General features: G+C 32.7%; 1 long non-coding RNA gene across 2 annotated transcripts; it reads left to right on the top strand.

The window, feature by feature from the left end:
• The first annotated feature begins 16,402 nt into the window (after nt 1-16,402).
• Nucleotides 16,403-18,197, top strand: LOC110665929 (uncharacterized). 2 transcript variants are annotated; one of them, XR_009145722.1, is made up of 3 exons: nt 16,403-17,353; nt 17,985-18,058; nt 18,144-18,195. It is a non-coding gene; the product is annotated as an uncharacterized LOC110665929 (long non-coding RNA). The 2 variants fall into 2 exon arrangements; XR_009145721.1 differs by having other exon boundaries at nt 16,404-17,353; nt 18,141-18,197.
• Nucleotides 18,198-18,203: the final 6 nt, after the last annotated feature.

Genomic DNA, 18,203 nt, shown 5'->3' with positions numbered 1-18,203 from the left:
TAAGTATAAAATGAAGTAAAGAAGGTGTATTTATAGTCCCAAATCATTTTAGACCGTTTGAAACCTTTTTGAAACGTTATACACACTGCATAAGACAAAATGGACGTTATTTTGTCTTTTTGTGCGAAGTTGAGCAGCTCTAATCATTTAGTAAACTAATGAAATTTTGGCAACATCAGTAAACTAGTTAATAAACTAATGTTTTAGCAAACATATTAGCAAACTAATTTTTTAGCAAAGCAGTTAGCAAACTAAGTCAACAGCTGCATGTCTCAACTTGTAATATTAAAAACAAAGATTTAGACCTTAAGAAGAAAAATAAGTTCCAATAGCAGTATCCAAGATCAAGTTGAGGAAAATAATCAGAAAATAAAGTTTCATTTTTGAGTTCCATTCGACTAAACTCTCATCTATTCTTTTCACATAAGACCTAAGACTCAATTTCTAACTCTATGACTTTCATGCTTTTACCTTGAGTCTTGGCTTTCATAATCTTGTTCTTTTCTCATTTTGGATTTGTCTTGAGATGCGTTTGAGTATTCTTCCTCCTTAGATGCAACTTCAAAAATTCTTTATAAATAAGAAAAGGAATCTACACATCACTTTAAAGTTGGGTTAGATAGATTATGTTTGAGTTTTGTTATCATCAAAATCAATACTCATTTTGAGCTACACGAGGTCAACAATCTCTCCCTTTTTGATGATGACAAAACTCAATTGAATCATCAATCAAGAAACAATAAAAATGAGTGTAAGATTATGTATATCCAAGCAAGTTAGTATGCAGAAAAATGCTTCCCCTAAATATATGCACATAACTTCCAAGACATTTATCAGCTATACAAAAACTCCCCCTGAGTTTATGCTATAAGGCATGTTCACAAGATATTCACAATATTCTCAAAAAAAATATGCACATAAACATGCTTCCATTTGTCAAAGTATAAGCACATATCCATCCTATCAAAGTATAAACACATATCCATCCTATTCTCCCCCTTTTTGTCATCATCCAAAAAGGAAATAGGAGAGATTAACCCAAAAAGAATCAAGTTAGCCCAAAGTTAAACGCAGTAAGCTAAACAGTAGCAAACTAAAAAGGCAGTGAACAATAGTAGCAAACAGACTAGTAAACTAAAAATGCAGATAGGAAACTAAAAATCCAGATTAGATGCTAATCATTTAAGTCTTTTGCTCCTGCGAGTGGCTTTGGAAGGCACCATCTTCTTCCTGGTGGGTTTAGCAACAGGTGACTGAGAACCTTGGTCAGCCAACTGGTCATGCTTCTGTGCTTCATCTTCATCAGATGGTGGTTGAAGGGCAGCAGCTTGGGACTGGTATGGATTTGACACGGTAGATTTAGATCTTTTTCTACCTTTCTTGGCTGAAGGGGCAGCAGCTGCAGATAGTTGAGATGGAGCACTCTCGTGGTGATCCTTGAGAGAGGCTTCCTTCTGCTGTGTAGAGGCAGCTGCAGGTTCCAGAAGTGGTTCACTATGAGGTTCAACAGCTAGCTCACCTTCAGGTTCTACAACCTTTTCACTACCATGCTCAATAGGGACATCAGTTGCAAGACCAACTTCAGGTTCAACAACCTGTTCACTAGCATGTTCAACAGGGGCTTTAGCTGCAGGTCCAATTTCATATTCAACCACTTGTTCACTTTCATGTGCCACAGCAGCTGGAGACTCACCAACCTTATTACCTTCACCCCTATCAATATCATGAGCAGAGACTTGAGTAGCTGGAGATGAGGCATCATTTGCAGGTACAGCAGTCCCAACTTTGGTTGGGAAACCAGTTTCCTTGGCCTGCTGAAGATCCACAAGTAGCTTCTTCAACTCCTCATTTTAAGTAAGCAAGTGACTCATTTTGTAGTCAACCACATGCACAAATTTTCTCAGAAGTTCAATGGACTGATGGGTTGAACTAAATTGATCATTAATAGCAGTTTTTAGCCCTTGAAGCTCACTCATAAACTCATTTGTAGAATCTGAACCAACCTTAGCTGAGGAAGAACCACCTTTTTCAAACCTTTTCTTTCTTCCATCAGTGTCAGAGTGAATTTCTCTAAGCATAATCAAATCAGTCCTAGAACTTTCCTTAGAGACATTTATATTCAGCTCTTTAAACAAAGCAGTCAAGAGATGTGCATAAGGCAATTTTCCAATCCCATAAGCTTTGCACATGTTCTTGAAAATCAAATAAGCCAAATTCATCCTTACTTTGTAAACAATGTGCCACATGATACACATGTCCAGGTAACTCAAATAACCATAGCTGCCAGACTTAGGATAGAAAATGTAGTTCACCATACTGTGAATGATTTTAATATGTTGAAAAGCTTTTGTGCTAGTGAACTTTTCATTTGTGGCAGTGTTGGCAGGGAAGACTTCATTTTCAAACTCAGCCAAATTAAAGCCTGGAACCCTAGCAACATCTCTATGAGTGGAGATTTTATTTCCATCATTAGGCAAGTTCAAAGCTTTAGCAATCATCTCAACAGAAACAACATACACACTATCATTCAAAACAACTTCAAATTTGTCTTCATCATTAACTGTTCTTAAAGTTCTATAAAAGTCTTGAACCAGTCTAGGGTAATACGCATTTGTACACTCACAAATAGTCATCCATTCTTGAAACTCAAAAAGTTCTTTGAATTGAAAATTTACTTGACCAAAGTAATCCCATTTGATGAATTTACAATCAAGCAACGCTTTATCCACTGAACCCGAAGATTGGGCAGCGCCCTTTTTGCGTTGGGTATCAATCCCGCGCATTTTTCTCCTCTTTTTCTTTTATGGTACCGACACAGTGGGTTCGACAACCTTAGATGGGTCAGAGGATGCACCAGTTGATTCAGGTTCAGGTGAGTTCTTCTTTTCTCTCAATTTCTTCCGTAATGCGGTGACAGGGAGATCGTCAGATGCAGATGAGGATGACGAAGCAGCAGCAGCAGCAGCGGGGATTTGCGTTTAGTGCGAGCCATCGATAAAAAAAATGGTGAAATCTAAAATGGCTTTCGGGGCAGTGATGAATGAAGAAGAGAAGAGAGATGAGCGGTCTGATGAAAATGGGTTAGTTTTGCCGGAAAGAAAATTTTTGGAGGTGTAATGTCGTAAACCAATGCAGAGGAGAGAGGAAAAATGGGTGACGGTTTCGTGTAGCAGAGGTTTTAAGTTTTCTTGAGTCCCGCGCTTTTCTATTCTAGTGTACTTCATCTGAACTTATTTCCCTCCTTTTTTTTTTAATTTCAAATATATCTATCTATCTTTACATGCACATACACACACACACACACACACACACATATATATATATATATATATTTCTACATGTCTGACACAGCACTGAGAATGTAATACCAAATGTGAATAGATAAGAGCATTGCTGGACACGCAGAGAGTTTCAAGCACAATCACTTTTTGGTTTGAAATTTGAACAGTACACGATATAGCAGACTGAATTTAGTCACGCAACATTAGCATACAACTTAGTAAACTAATTTCTCGTGTACGCAAACAAGTTAGCTAATGTTCTTTAGAATTTTCTCAGTAAACTTATATCACTGCAAATCACTCACACATTAGATAATATGCAGATATATTACTATGACTTAAATTTCAAGCAAGTGGTTTACTCATGCCAATTTCCCTTCTAATTTTACAAAAGGTTTCCTCATTAAGTGGTTTTGTAAAAATATCAGCAAATTGATCTTCAAAGGCAACAAATTCTATTTTGATATTTCCATTTTGGACATGATCTCTAATAAAATGATGTCTGATCTCAATATGTTTTGTTCTTGAATGTTGGACTGGATTTTTGATCAAGTTTATGGCACTTGTGTTGTCACACCTAATTGGAACAAGATTATGTTTTAAACCAAAATCTTCCAATTGTTGTTTCATCCATAAAATTTGAGCAACACAACTACCAGTAGCTATATATTCTGCCTCAACTGTAGATAAAGCTACTGAAGTTTATTTCTTACTGTGCCAAGAAACTAGTGCAAGACCAAGAAATTGACAAGTACCTGAAGTATTTTTTCTATCCAATCTACTTCCAGCAAAATCGGAATCACTATAACCAACAAGATTAAATGATTCACATTTTGGATACCATAAACCAATTGAGTATGTGCCAATGAGATATCTAAAGATCCTTTTAATTGCACTTAGATGGGATTCTTTTGGACATGATTGAAATCTTGCACACAAGCAAACACTAAAGTGTATGTCTAGTCTAGATGCAGTAAGATAAAAAAGAGAGCCAATCATACATCTACAAAGCTTTGTATCTACTTCTTTACCTTTTTCATCATTGTCCATTTTAATTGTTGAACTCATAGGAGTGCCCATGCTCTTCAAATCTTCCATTTTAAATTTCTTTAGCATATCCTTGATGTACTTTGATTGATTTATGAAGATGCCATCTTTCATTTGCTTAATTTGAAGTCCAAGGAAGAATGTGAGCTCACCCATCATGCTCATTTCAAATTCATTCTGCATAATCTTAGAAAATTTCTTGCAAAGAGATTCATTAGTAGCACAAAAAATTATATCATCAACATAAATTTGTACAATGAGCATATCATCATGATGCTTCTTAACAAAAAGTGTTGTGTTCACTTTGCCTCTTTGGAAATCATTTTATAAAAGAAATTTACTAAGCCTTTCATACCATGCTCTAGGAGCTTGTTTTAAACCATATAAAGCTTTAGTAAGTTTATAAACATGATTTGGATGCTCATGATTTTCGAAGCCTGGTAGTTGTGCAACATACACTTCCTCATCAATACAACCATTTAAAAATGCACTCTTGACATTCATTTGATAAAGCATAAAATCCTTGTAACATGCAAAGGCACACAACATTCTAATAGCTTCAATTCTAGCAACTGGAGCAAAGGTTTCATCAAAATCAATCCCTTCCTCTTGGTTGTAGCCTTGAGCCACTAGTCTAGCTTTGTTCCTAACAACATTGCCTTTTTCATCCATTTTGTTTCTAAAAACCCACTTAGTACCAATAATTGAATGATCTTTTGGTTTAGGCACTAAATTCCAAACTTTATTTCTCTCAAATTGATTTAGTTCTTCTTGCATGGCAAGAATCCAACTTTCATTATTTTGAGCATCTTCAAAACATTTAGGTTCTATTTGTGAAACAAAAGCAACATTACCAAAATATCTTATCAATTGTGCTCTAGTCATCATCCTCTGAGATGGATCATCAATAATGTCTTCTTGAGGATGATTTCTATGGGCTCTCCATTCTTTAGGTAAATCTTCATGTTGGGGCTCATTTACTTGTAATTCTTCCAAGTTTGGCATTTCTTCATTGATTTGATCTTCATTGGCATTATGGACATCTATTGTGGTTTCTCCTTGAGTTTCTTCATCTTTGTCATCAATTTGTTCCATTTTTTGACTTGATATTATATTTTCTTTTCCAAAAACCTGCTCATTATTATCATCACAAACATTTTTCTTTCTGATAGAAGGGTTAGTCTCATCAAACAAAATATGAATAGTTTCCTCAATAACTAAAGTTCTTCTATTGAACACTCTATAGGCTTTACTCTTTGTTGAATACCCAAGAAAGATACCTTCATCGGATTTAGTATCAAATTTCTTTAAGTTATCCTTCTTATTATTTAAAATATAGCACTTGCAACCAAATGCTTTGAAATATGAGATATTTGGTTTTCTTCCTTTCCACAGCTCATAGGGGGTCTTTTTCAAAATTGGTCTAATCAAAACTCTATTCAACACATAGCAAGATGTATTAACAGCTTCAGCCCAAAAGTACTTTGGCAAATTATTTTCACTCAATATAGTTCTAGTCATTTCTTGCAAAGTCCTATTTTTCCTTTCTACTACCCCATTTTGTTGTGGTGTTCTAGGAGCTGAAAAATTATGGTTGATTCCATATTTATCACAATATTTCTCAAATAAATAATTTTCAAATTCAGTTCCATGGTCACTTCTTATAGATGTGATGCAAAATCCTTTTCCGTTTTGAACCATTTTACTAAAAGAGGTGAATTTTTCAAAAGTCTTATCCTTGTGAGCAAGGAAAAATGTCCATGTATATCTTGAATAGTCATCAACAATAACTAAAGCATATGACTTCCCACCAAGACTAGTAGGAGTTACGGGTCCAAATAAATCAAGATGAAACAATTCTAACGGCCTAGTAGTAGACACAATATTTTTAGATTTAAAAGATGCTCTAGTATGCTTTCCTAGTGCACATGCTTTACATTAAAATTCATTTTCATATTTAATCTTAGGAAGACCATTAACAAGTTCTTTCTTAGACAGTTTTGAGAGTGTATGCATGCTTGCACGACCTAGTCTTCTATGCCACAAATAACTAGAATTATCAAAAGATACTAGACATGTACCATGATTAGTTTCAAAATTATTCATGTCAAGCAAGTAAACATTATTGGATCTATTGGCAATGAACAATGTGTCATTATCTAAGTTATTGATTGTACATAGAGAAGAAGTGAACTTTACCTCAAAACCTTTATCACAAAGTTGGCTTACACTTAGCAAGTTGTATTTCAATCCTTCAACAAGCGACACATCTTCAATACAAGGTTTGGTTCCAATTGTGCCATTTCCAATTATTTTTTCTTTCCCTTTATCTCCAAATTTTACATGTCCTCCATCTTTCATTGTGATTTTTGAAAACTTGTCCTTTTCACCGGTCATGTGCTTTGAACAACCACTATCTATATACCATTTTTCACTTTCCTTCATCCCTTTGAAACAAACCTGAAATTTAATCACTGAGCTTTAGGTACCCAAGCAACTTTGTGTCCTTGGGGGTTAGTGACCTTAGGTAAGGTTCCCTTTGGCACCCATACCTTCTTTACCTTAAGAAGACCTTTCCTAAGTGCACAAGAACTAATCATATGACCTCTTTTATTGCAATAATAACATGTATTATTAGGCAAGGAGGATGTAGATGCTTTAATGAAATGATTCTTATATTTACCATAGTTCATGAAACCATCAAAACCAATTCTATACTTTTCATTTGAAATTCTTTGGTTTCCAAGAAGTAGATCTAGAGTTTCTTTTCCTTTTGTAATTTTTGCCAAATCATTTGTCAAGGACTCTACTTTAGCTTTAAGAACTTTATTTTTCTCAATGAGCATTTCACAAGTTTCTTTTGAGATTTTCAACTCTAAATCTAGTTCTTTAAACAAGGCAATTTGTCCTTTGTACACTTCATTTTCTTTATACACATTGGACATGACAATATTTTGTGATTTCAATGATTCAATCTCTAAATTCATTTTAGTGCATTTTCTCTTGTAATTTCTATACTCATCATATACTTTAGCAAATGCAAGTTCAAGTTCTTCTATATTTGGAGATTCATAAGAGTTTACCTCATTGTCACTTTCTTCTTCCTTTTGTGAACTCTCGACTTTCTCTTCAAGTGCCATCATACAAAGAAGTGCAATCTCTTTGTCACTTGATTCATCATTTGAAGATTCTTCACTATTGCTCCATACTACTTTCATAGCTTTCTTGCTCCTATCTTCTTTTCCTTTCTTGTTTTTGAGTAATGGACATTTGGGCTTGATATGTCCAGGTTTGTGACACTCATAACATACAATTTCTTCTTTTGAATCCCTGAAATGTTTATCCTTGGGAGTATACTTTTTCAAGAATTTCTTATATTTGCTTCCTCCCTTCTTGAAAGCTCTTTTGAATTTTCTCGCAAGCATAGCCATTTCATCATCATCATCACTTGAAGCACTTGAGTTGTCACTTGAGTCAGCTTTGAATGCAACTCCTTTCTTCTTATCTTCATCTTTATTTGACTTAAGAGCAATGCTTTTCTTCTTTTTCTGCTCATTTTCAACTTCATCTTTCTTATATACCATCTCTTGTGCAATGAGAGATCTAATGAGTTCATCATAAGTGAATGTTTTAAAATCCTTGGTATCTTGGATAACTATAGTCTTTACTTCCCAAGATTTTGGAAGTGATCTAAGAATTTTCTTCACAAATCTTTTACCAAGTGCTTTGAGAAGATTTACAAGATCGGTAAATCTTGTACTCATATCCGCAATTGATTCTCCTGGCTTCATTTCAAATAGCTCATAATCTCGAATAAGAAGGTTTGCTTTGGACTCTTTGACGACATCCGTTCCTTCATAAGTAACTTCAAGCTTATCCCAAATTTCCTTAGCAGATTGACATCTTGAAACACGATTATATTCATTAAGGTCAAGTGAGCAATGTAAAATATTAATAGCTTTAGCATTTATAGAAATTTTCTTCCAATCATTGTCATCATATTCATCTTCATGTTTTGGAACTTTTGTAGTTCCTGGACCATTCTTTTGAGGAACATGCGGACCATTTTTAATAATTCTCCATGCATCAATATCTACAGATTGTATGAAATTTCTCATTCTTACTTTCCAAAATGAATAATTAGTGCCATTGAAGAGTGGTGGTCTAGTGATTGAGTAGCCTTCAGCTAATGGTGTGGGTATACCGGCAGTATTGCTAGATGAACTAGCCATTATGGATCACTCTAAGGTTGTAACACCCTAAGCAAGAGAGACAAGCTCTGATACCAATTTGTTGTTCCAAAATAGTCCAAGAGGGGGGTGAATTGGACTTTAACAATTTTTCGGCCCTTGCTTGTAGCCTAATAAAAAATTGTGGCTTTGTTCAACTAGGTGCTTCTTAATATACAATGACAGTGATATGTATTTCAATAAAGTGTCCCTAAGTTGCAAGTCAAGCTTTAATCAATATTTATAGCTACCAGAACATGCATCATAAGACTTTCAACTAATTTCTCATCATACTCATAAATCCTCAAATATACCAACTCAATATATTCAATCAACATTCAAGGTCATGTATAAAAAATTATATTGCACAAAAGTAAAGAGGTTAAGGTTAGAGAGATCAAACATAATAATTTTTATAGTGGTTCGGCTTAACTAGCCTACATCCACTCTCTCAAAGAACCCTCTTTGAGTCTTCTCTCCACTATTTGCTCTTTTAAAGTCAAGAGACCAAAAGCCCTTTACATTTTTTCAACACCAAGCTTTTACCAAGGCAGTTTGAACCTTTGACAAGTGCTATCTCAAGCACTTACTCTCTCTCAAGCTTCAATAGGTGCTTGTACAACCTCTCTTAAATGCAACTTAATGTTTTAACACTCACTCTTACTTAATACAAATCAAACTATAAAGAAGAGATGAATTGATTTGCCAATGGTAGCTCAAAGTCTTTAAAGCTCTTGAATGAAAGCAATAAATGAAAAATCAAAGTTGGAGATCAAATGTAAGCTTTCATCAAGTATAAAATGAAGTAAAGAAGGTGTATTTATAGTCCTAAATCATTTTAGACCGTTTGAAACCTTTTTGGAACGTTATACACACTGCTCAAGACAAAATGGCCATTATTTTATCTTTTTGTGCGAAGTTGAGCAGCTCTGATCATTTATTAAACTAATAAAATTTTGGCAACAGAAGTAAACTAGTTAGTAAACTAATGTTTTAGCAAACATATTAGCAAACTAATTTTTTAGCAAAGCAGTTAGCAAACTAAGTTAACAGCTGCATGTCTCAACTTGTAATATTAAAAACAAAGATTTAGACCTTAAGAAGAAAAATAAGTTCCAATAGCAGTATCCAAGGTCATGATGAGGAAAAGTAATCAGAAAATAAAGTTTCATTTTTGAGCTCCATTCAACTAAACTCTCATCTATTCTTTTCACATAAGACTTAAGACTCAATTTCTAACTCTATGACTTTCATACCTTTACCTTGAGTCTTGGCTTTCATAATCTTGTTCTTTTCTCATTTTGGATTTGTCTTGAGATGCGTTTGAGTATTCTTCCTCCTTAGATGCAGCTTCAAAAATTCTTTATGAATAAGAAAAGGAATCTACACATCACTTTAAAGTTGGGTTAGATAGATTCTGTTTGAGTTTTGTTATTATCAAAATCAATGCTCATTTTGAGCTACACGGGGTCAACAGCTAGCTAGCTCAAATATATGGATATCCATTCACATCCTCTTCTACTGGCACACCTCAACACTTCTCCAGAGAAGGAATCAAAATTCGAAACTTATTACCCCCACTAGTCGTGCTAGTGAGGTGTTCAAATATATGGTCATGACATTGTGGTTTCAAAACTTATCTTAACAATTTGCTAAACATTGTCATTTCAAATATACATAATAACTTTCAACAATTTAAATCAAACATCTTAAGAATGCCATAATCCAATATTTCACATTATTCAAAACAGTATGCAAAAGATGATTATAAAAAGTATACATTGTGCACAAACCTCAAACGAGTCGCCTGTTGGCCTTGACTCGACTCCTCAGGTTCTGTCCCGGTATTCTTTTTCACTGAAACACACAATTTCACAGTGTTTTAGTACCATAACTTAGCATAAATCCAAAAATAAATTTAACTTCACTTTTACCTAGTTCTAACGTGTTAAACTCGACGTTCTTGAAATTTTGTGTTTCGGGTTACTATTCACTACACTATTCAAGTCAAATTGTTGACTTTCTAAGACTTAATAGATATGGGAACTCCAACTTCACCCACATACCACATTTTGGTCACCAAACTTGTTGGTTTTGGTCATTTTCTCAAAACTTAGGTCGTTTAGGCAAAATTGCCAATTTTCAGTTTTGGAGTCCTAAGTTGCACTGTTTCATTGGTCCTTTTACTATTGGAATTTGGCAAAACTTTCTTCATAGAAAATGTTCCATATTGTCTTAAGTTTATTCTCCTTTTTGAATCACTCCAATTAGAGTTTTGTAGCTCAAGTTATACTCAAATTACGGTTACTGTTCATGCTACAGAATTTGGTTCTGTAGATTTATTGATCCAACTTCATTCAGCAATTTGATCAAGTTAAGTCCATAATTTGGTCTAATTTTCTTCATATAAAATGTTCTACTATGTCTTAGGTTTCCATCGGTTCAAGAATCATCTAAATCGGAGTTTTCTAGAGAGAGTTATAGCCATTGAAACTTTACTGTTCATATGGTAAATCTGCAGTTCTACAGGTTCAAGTCACCAAATTTTCTCAGTAATTTGATTGGGTGAATGGCATAATTTGGGTTGGTGTTCTTCATGAAAGTTTTAGGTCTATATTCCATCTAACCACTGGTAAAATTTCAGGTCATTTTGACCTTTCGAGCTCGAGTTATGACCAAATGAACAAACACTGTTCATTTAATCAGTTTGTGTAGAGGCATACTGTGATTTCTCAACTTTGGTCAATTTGTTCACTAGGTTTTAGTCACTTTTTGGGCATGCTTCCTAAATGAAAATTGTGTCATTTAGTGCCTATTTTCATTCCTAATTAGTCTCATACCAATTGGACTTGTAAAATTCCATTTTTGATCCCTCAAAGTTGACTTTTGGTCATGGTGCATACCCAATCCGAATTTGGCTTTAATTCAAACACTTCTAACACACTTAATTAGGTCACAAATGACCATTTCTCTCCTTAAACTATGTCAAAGACATCATTTAGCACTTATTCACATTTTTGGTCCCTAAACCCTAATGTCCAAACCCTAATTCACACTAATTTTTGCATTTACTTGATTCCATCCCTTTAACTATAGTCATTCAACTAACTAAGGTTTATATACCCCTTTCAAACCATTCAATTCATGCAAATCATCCTCATAACCAAGCTGGCCGAAAATCAGTTTAGTCCCTCAATCAATTTTTCTTTTCATTTTAAGTTTGTTTCTATGTTCTTGATGCTATACATACATTAAACTAAAAACTTGAAGTTTGAATTACTAACCTTATTAGGTGTCTTTAAACTTTCACTTCCTCTCAATTTTCTTCAATTCTTTGATGACCAATCTTCCTCTCAAGTGATTAAATTAAGTTTTTGTGAAGTAAGTATGGGAGGATTTGGGGTTTTATGATGGTTTCAAAGCTTGAAGCAAGCTTTAAATGAGATTTGCAATGGTGAGGGAGAGAAAAGGATGGGAGGCGGCACTTTGAGGAAGATGAGGCTTTTAATTTTTTTTTTCTTTTCTTTTCTTTTGTCTTTTATCTCTTTAGGAAGACCAAAAATCCAAATAAATAAATAAATTAATTTTATTCTTTATGGCATTATGCATGAGGTCATGCATGATGTCATCACCTTTTGACTTTTCCATTTTCTCTTTCTTTTTTTTTTCTATTTATTTTTCTATTAGTTCTTTAATTTAATTCTCGATCCCAAAGTTTTCTTTTCTCCGATTTTATTTGACAGTTAGGTCAGGAGTCAGCTCTCGGGGTCAATTGATCAAATTGCCCCTCGCCGGTTCATCCCGGTTTGCAATTAATTCCATATTTCTTCTAGCTCCTTGACCTAATTATTTGGCTGGCTTAAGAGTTCTTTTTCATAATTTTCTCTTTTCCACTATGTTTATAAGTGTCCTAAGGACCGCGACGTCACATTTTACAGTTCAAATTTTGAGTTTAAAACGACTTCGCAGTCGTTCCTGAGAAGGTCACCCATCGTTGTGACTCTCGGCTCATTTAACTTCTTATGTTCTGTTTTTCTTATTTATACTTAACTAATTGGCAATTACTAGTTATTTGTGTTTATGGCTTATTTAGTTGTCTTAAGTATGGTTCTAATCCCCTTAATTGTCCGGACTGACACCGGTCACCGGAACAGTGAAATATACCAGGCTATACAAATAGGGGTGTTATAGTCATGGTTTATGTCAAACTCTATTTGCTATGAATATTATGTTCTCTTTTAATTCCAGTTCTTGATTAAAAAGATTTTCTCATTAGAAACTCTTTTCTTGTTAAATCTATCTGTCCTGGCCAAGAACTTGAAACATCAAGCACAATTAAATGAATATAGGATTTTATCCCTATTTACTTAGGATAACAGATTCCATCTTGATCAACACCTACCTCCATATATAACTAATAGGAGGCAAGATATGCCCATATACCCATACACAGTATAAGTATAAAAGCAGTATCAAACTCAAACCACCTATATATAAGATAACTGTGTTATCTCAGGTCTAAAAATTATATGTACTGATATGATTTATGACTATACATTGATAAGAGTAAACTCTACGTGCTTGTCATAAGTGTCACTGGTTCGGCCTACTTATCATGCATAAGTGCCTATCATGTTTGTTATATGGTATGAGACTCATCATTCCATCTTATTTACATCTCATATAAATAACTTGAGAACAAACATGATTACAATATTTCTGGATAAGTCATGTCCTTATTGTGAATTATCCTCGATTGTGAACCAATTTATGATACTTTGTGCTAAAAATACTGTCACTTATATTCTTAACAACTTAAGAATAGAATTTCTAACAAAATATCAATGGACTTTTTCTATTACACATAAACATATTATGTAAAAGGAAAAGTGCAAATGCCTTTTTATTAATAAAACATGTACAAGATACATACTAAATGATATGCTCTATGGCATACTACTAACACTCCCCTACTGCATTAGAGCATACAACATCTCTCGCAATTGTTCGACAAGCCATTGTCTATATGATGCTCACCTCTGCCCTCCCTTATGAAGACTCAAACTTACTCCCCATCATCATCATCTCTCAACAACTCAACCAAATGCACATTGATAGCCTCAAAACATGACCCATTAATTCATTAATTATGATTTATTTTATTGTAAATTAAGTTTCTTTGATTTTAATTTGATGGATCAGTAGTGCTAACCTAGCACCTCTATTAGCATTTAACGGGGCAATTAACAGTGAGGTTCAATTATAATGAATTTCAAAATTCATGGTATATTTGTTAAAAAAATAATTTTGGGTTTAATTGTAAAAAAAAAAGAAAAAAGAGTAAAGTTTGGAGATTTTTTTTATGCATTTTTAGTGTTAGAATTAACAGTTGTAATAAAGTTAATAGTTTAGGATATTTTTATTTTAAAAAAAGTTTGGGTACAATTGTAAAAGAAATTACAAAGCTTGGAATTTTGTTGACATTATTTCCCTTTTTTTTTTCACTTACATAGTGTTTGGTTTAATTATACCGCATATTTTAAAATTCAATTAAAATGAATTATAACTAGAATTCATTTGAAATAAATTTCACTACAAGAAAAACAGAACATTGTGATAGATTTTTTGTGACAGACCTATTCCGTCACAAATTAAAGACAGATTGTGACAAATTACATTATTGGACAGATTTGTGACGGAATATCCGTTACAAATTTTTTTGTTATTTTTTTAATATTTTAATTATCGATGAATGGAATATTCCGTTTATAAACCGTCACAAATTTGTGACAGACGAATTTGTCCGTCACTAATTTGTGACAGAAAAATATTACCGTTAAAAACTTTGTGACGGAATGTATTTTTGTCATAAATTTGTGACAAAAAATAATTATCCGTCACAAATTTTTGACGGAAAACATAATTTCATTACAAAGTTTGTGACGGAATGCATTATTCCGTCAAAAATTTGTGACGAATTAACTTATCCATCATAAATCTATGACGGCATAATATATTCTGTCACAAAGTTTATGACGAAATGTATTATTCCGTCACAAATTTATGACGGATTAACTTATCTGTCACAAATTTGTGACGGCGTAATATATTCTGTCACAAATTTTATGACGAAATTATATTTTCCGTCAAAAATTTGTGACGGATAAGTTAATCTGTCACAAAACACTATAAGAAAAATAAAATTTTATGATAGATTTTTTATGATGGAACGATTCTATCACAAATTAGAAATAGATTTTTGACAGATTATATCATTAGACAAAATATCCGTCACAAATTTGTTAATTATTTTTTGAATATTTTAATTATTGACAGACGGAATATTTCGTCTCTAAGTCGTCATAAATTTGTGATAGATGAATTTATTCATCACTAATTGTGACGAAAAAATATTGCCGTCAAAAAGTTTATGACAAAATGTATTTCTATTACAAATTTATGATGGAAAATAATTATTTGTTACTAATTTTTGACAAAAAACATAATTTCATCACAAAGCTTGTGACGAAATACATTATTCCATCATCGTCACAAATTTGTAACGAAAAAACTCATCCGTCACAAATTTGTGACAAATTAACTTATCCGTAATAAATTTGGGATAGTATAATATATTGTCATAAATTTTTTACTGAATTATATTTTTCTTCAAAAATTAATGACCGAATTATGTGTTTCATCAAAAATTTGTAACGGATAAGTTAATCTGTCATAAAAGCTCAGATTTAAAAATTAGAATTTCCTAACCAAACAATCTATCATTTTTCTTTCTTCTTTCCTTCCCTCCTCACCTTACCGCCACCTTCCCCCTCGCTGCCTCCTTCCCCTTTGCAGGTGTTGTCCACCACTTCCACTAGTAGTAGTAGGTGGAGAAAAAAAACACATCTCTTCCTTTTTATCTTTTTCCATATACTTATTTTATTTATTTTCTTATTAATTTAAATAAAATTTTCAAGATGATAGATGTAGAGCAACTTGTGTTTTAGAATAAGAGCAGATTGTAAAATGACATTTAATTAAAAATGATTTAAGTTCTGAGTAAATTAAAAATATTGTTATTTTGCTATAATTATAAAATTATATATATATATATATATATATAATTTTATAATTATAAAGTAATTTAAGTTGTAATTTTATAAATTATGAAGACAAATTAAATAATAAAATTAATTTTAAAGTATCATAACAAGTATAATATTTTAGTCATATATATATGACTTAAAACTAGGGTGAGCATTCGGTTTAAACCGAATCGAATCGAATTAAATTATAAAAATCAAACCGTAAATTTTAGAAACTGAATCGAACCGAAATGAGTAAAAAATCGAATAAAAATAACCGCTTTATTTCGGTTCGATTTGATTTAAACCGATCAGTTTGATTTTTTTATTAATTTTTTAATTTAGACTTAATTTTTAAATTATTTAATCTAATTTTAACTTTAGTTTGAACTTAATAACTATTAATTAATGAAATTAAACAATTAATATATATAAAATTAAATATAATTCATAAATTTTTCATAAAAATAAATCAATTTAAAAATTAATTCGGTTCAATTTAATTTGATTTGACTATATAAATTACTATTTAATTCAATTTGATTTAATTAATTTTTTTCTTTTCAAAATTAAATCAAATTAAAATAATTTATATTTTTATAATATAAAATTATATCAATTAAATTTTAAAATTAAATCGATTAAATTGAATTAACTCAATTCAATTTGATTTTTCAATTTAAGGAGGATTCTGCTCGGCTCTACTTAAAACTAACAGTCATTTAAAGTTAAAAAACAAAACTATATTATGGCTTAAAACTAACTGTCATTTAAAGTTAAAAAACAAAACTAATGCTCTCTCAATGCCGCCGCTCACCCCCAATGTTCCAAACGTCGTCTAAAACCTAACCCTCATTTTAACTCTCACGTTGTCATCTCCCCCCAACCGAACACGAGCTCCATTCATGGCCGCCTCCCTATCTCAATACTCTGCTCGCACCACCACCAACCTCCTCCTTCTCTACCTCCCCAAATAATAACAAGCCTCCACCGTCTTTCTCCTTCGACACATATACTCCAACCTTAGCAGTTCTTTTTTCTGATTTTCTTTCAAGTTTTAACCTTTCCTCTTTCAGAATTTCCCCTAATCCTTAGTCTCATATTTCTTTAGTATCATATTGCCACTTTACCGACTAGTGGCAACTCTCATGGCCGCGGATTTTTGGGTTTGTTGAGTTCGGGTGTGTTAATGGGTTTCTTGAATTTCTAGGTTTATTAAGTTGAATCCAGGTTGAATTTTTGGGTTTTGTATGAAGATGTTCATGGCTTTTGTTTGAAGATGTTCCTCGATCGATTTTCATGGATTGATTTTCTGGGTTATGTTTGAAGGTTTTCTAAGTTAGAGTGTTGAGTGATTATTCTGTGTCTGGGTTTGAAAACTACTAAGGTTAGGTATAAGAACCTCTTTCTTCGCTTTCTCCATTTTTGTTTATGTTTTATTCTTTCCTCTATTTTCCTCTCCCACTAACGCCTATTTACCCTTGTTAAAGTATTTTTCTTTATTTCCACCCATAGCAACTAGCAAGCAATTGCCAATCATTCTCGATTTTCTGTTTAGCAGCTGCGTCTCGCATTCTCTCCTTAAATCCTCTTCAACATCCTCTTATTTATAGAGAGAGAATTAATAAAGAATTACTAATTATTTGAGATTTTAGGGCGGCGCAGTTCAACTAAAGAGAGGCAATATGGAAGTGCAAATGAAAAATTCATGGTAATTTTAGTTTGCATATCAGTTTTTTCCTTCAGCTTTACTCTGTTTGGTTACCGAGAAAATTGTAGGAAAGAACTGAACTATCTTTTTGTTTTGGTATACTGAACTTGTGTTAGGTAAAAAGGAACTGGTGTATTCATTTAGTTATATATGCTAATGCTAGTGCATTTGTGTATAGTGTAGTTATGGCTTCCGAGTTCATAACAAAATTGGATTGTTTAATCAACATATGGACAAGTGGTCTTCATGTTGGATTTTTTTTCTTTTGCGTAATCATATTTATGATAGACAGCATCAATTGTAGCAAAATTTAATATGCAATTAAGTACCTATTAAAGGCCTTAATGAACTATTCCTTGTTAATAATTCTTAGTGGTTAATTAATTAATGAATTAGAGTTTTTTTTTTTCTTTTTCTTTCTGCATTTCTCACATCTAAGGAATCTTCGCATTTGGTAGTTTGGAAAGTGATAGCAATGTATTGGTCTTGCCTGCAAAGAAACATAATGAAAGGAAACATTTGAATCTGGTAAATGCACCAGATTAATATTTCTTTTTTTTTTTTTTTTTCATTTTTGAGTCTGTTCTATTACTAAGCATAAGGGATTGATGCCAAAAATTTTATTGTACAGAAGAATGAAGGGTTCCAAAAAAGAAAAACCCCAAGTTGAGCAAATCTCAGGAAAGAAAATTGAAGAAATTGGAGGTTTGTGCTTGAATATGGCTTCTAGCTTGCTTTTCTTCATTTTTGTGTTCATCGAAGTTAAAGACGCATTTGGTTTCTATAGCAGGAGAAGGAGAAAGCATTTTTACTAGCAAAAAGCATTGAGACCTTGGAGTAAGTCACTGCT

Source organism: Hevea brasiliensis, chromosome 17, assembly GCF_030052815.1.
Source record: "Hevea brasiliensis isolate MT/VB/25A 57/8 chromosome 17, ASM3005281v1, whole genome shotgun sequence".
NCBI classification, from domain to species: Eukaryota; Viridiplantae; Streptophyta; class Magnoliopsida; order Malpighiales; family Euphorbiaceae; genus Hevea; species Hevea brasiliensis.
This window is presented reverse-complemented; position numbering and strand designations above follow the sequence as displayed.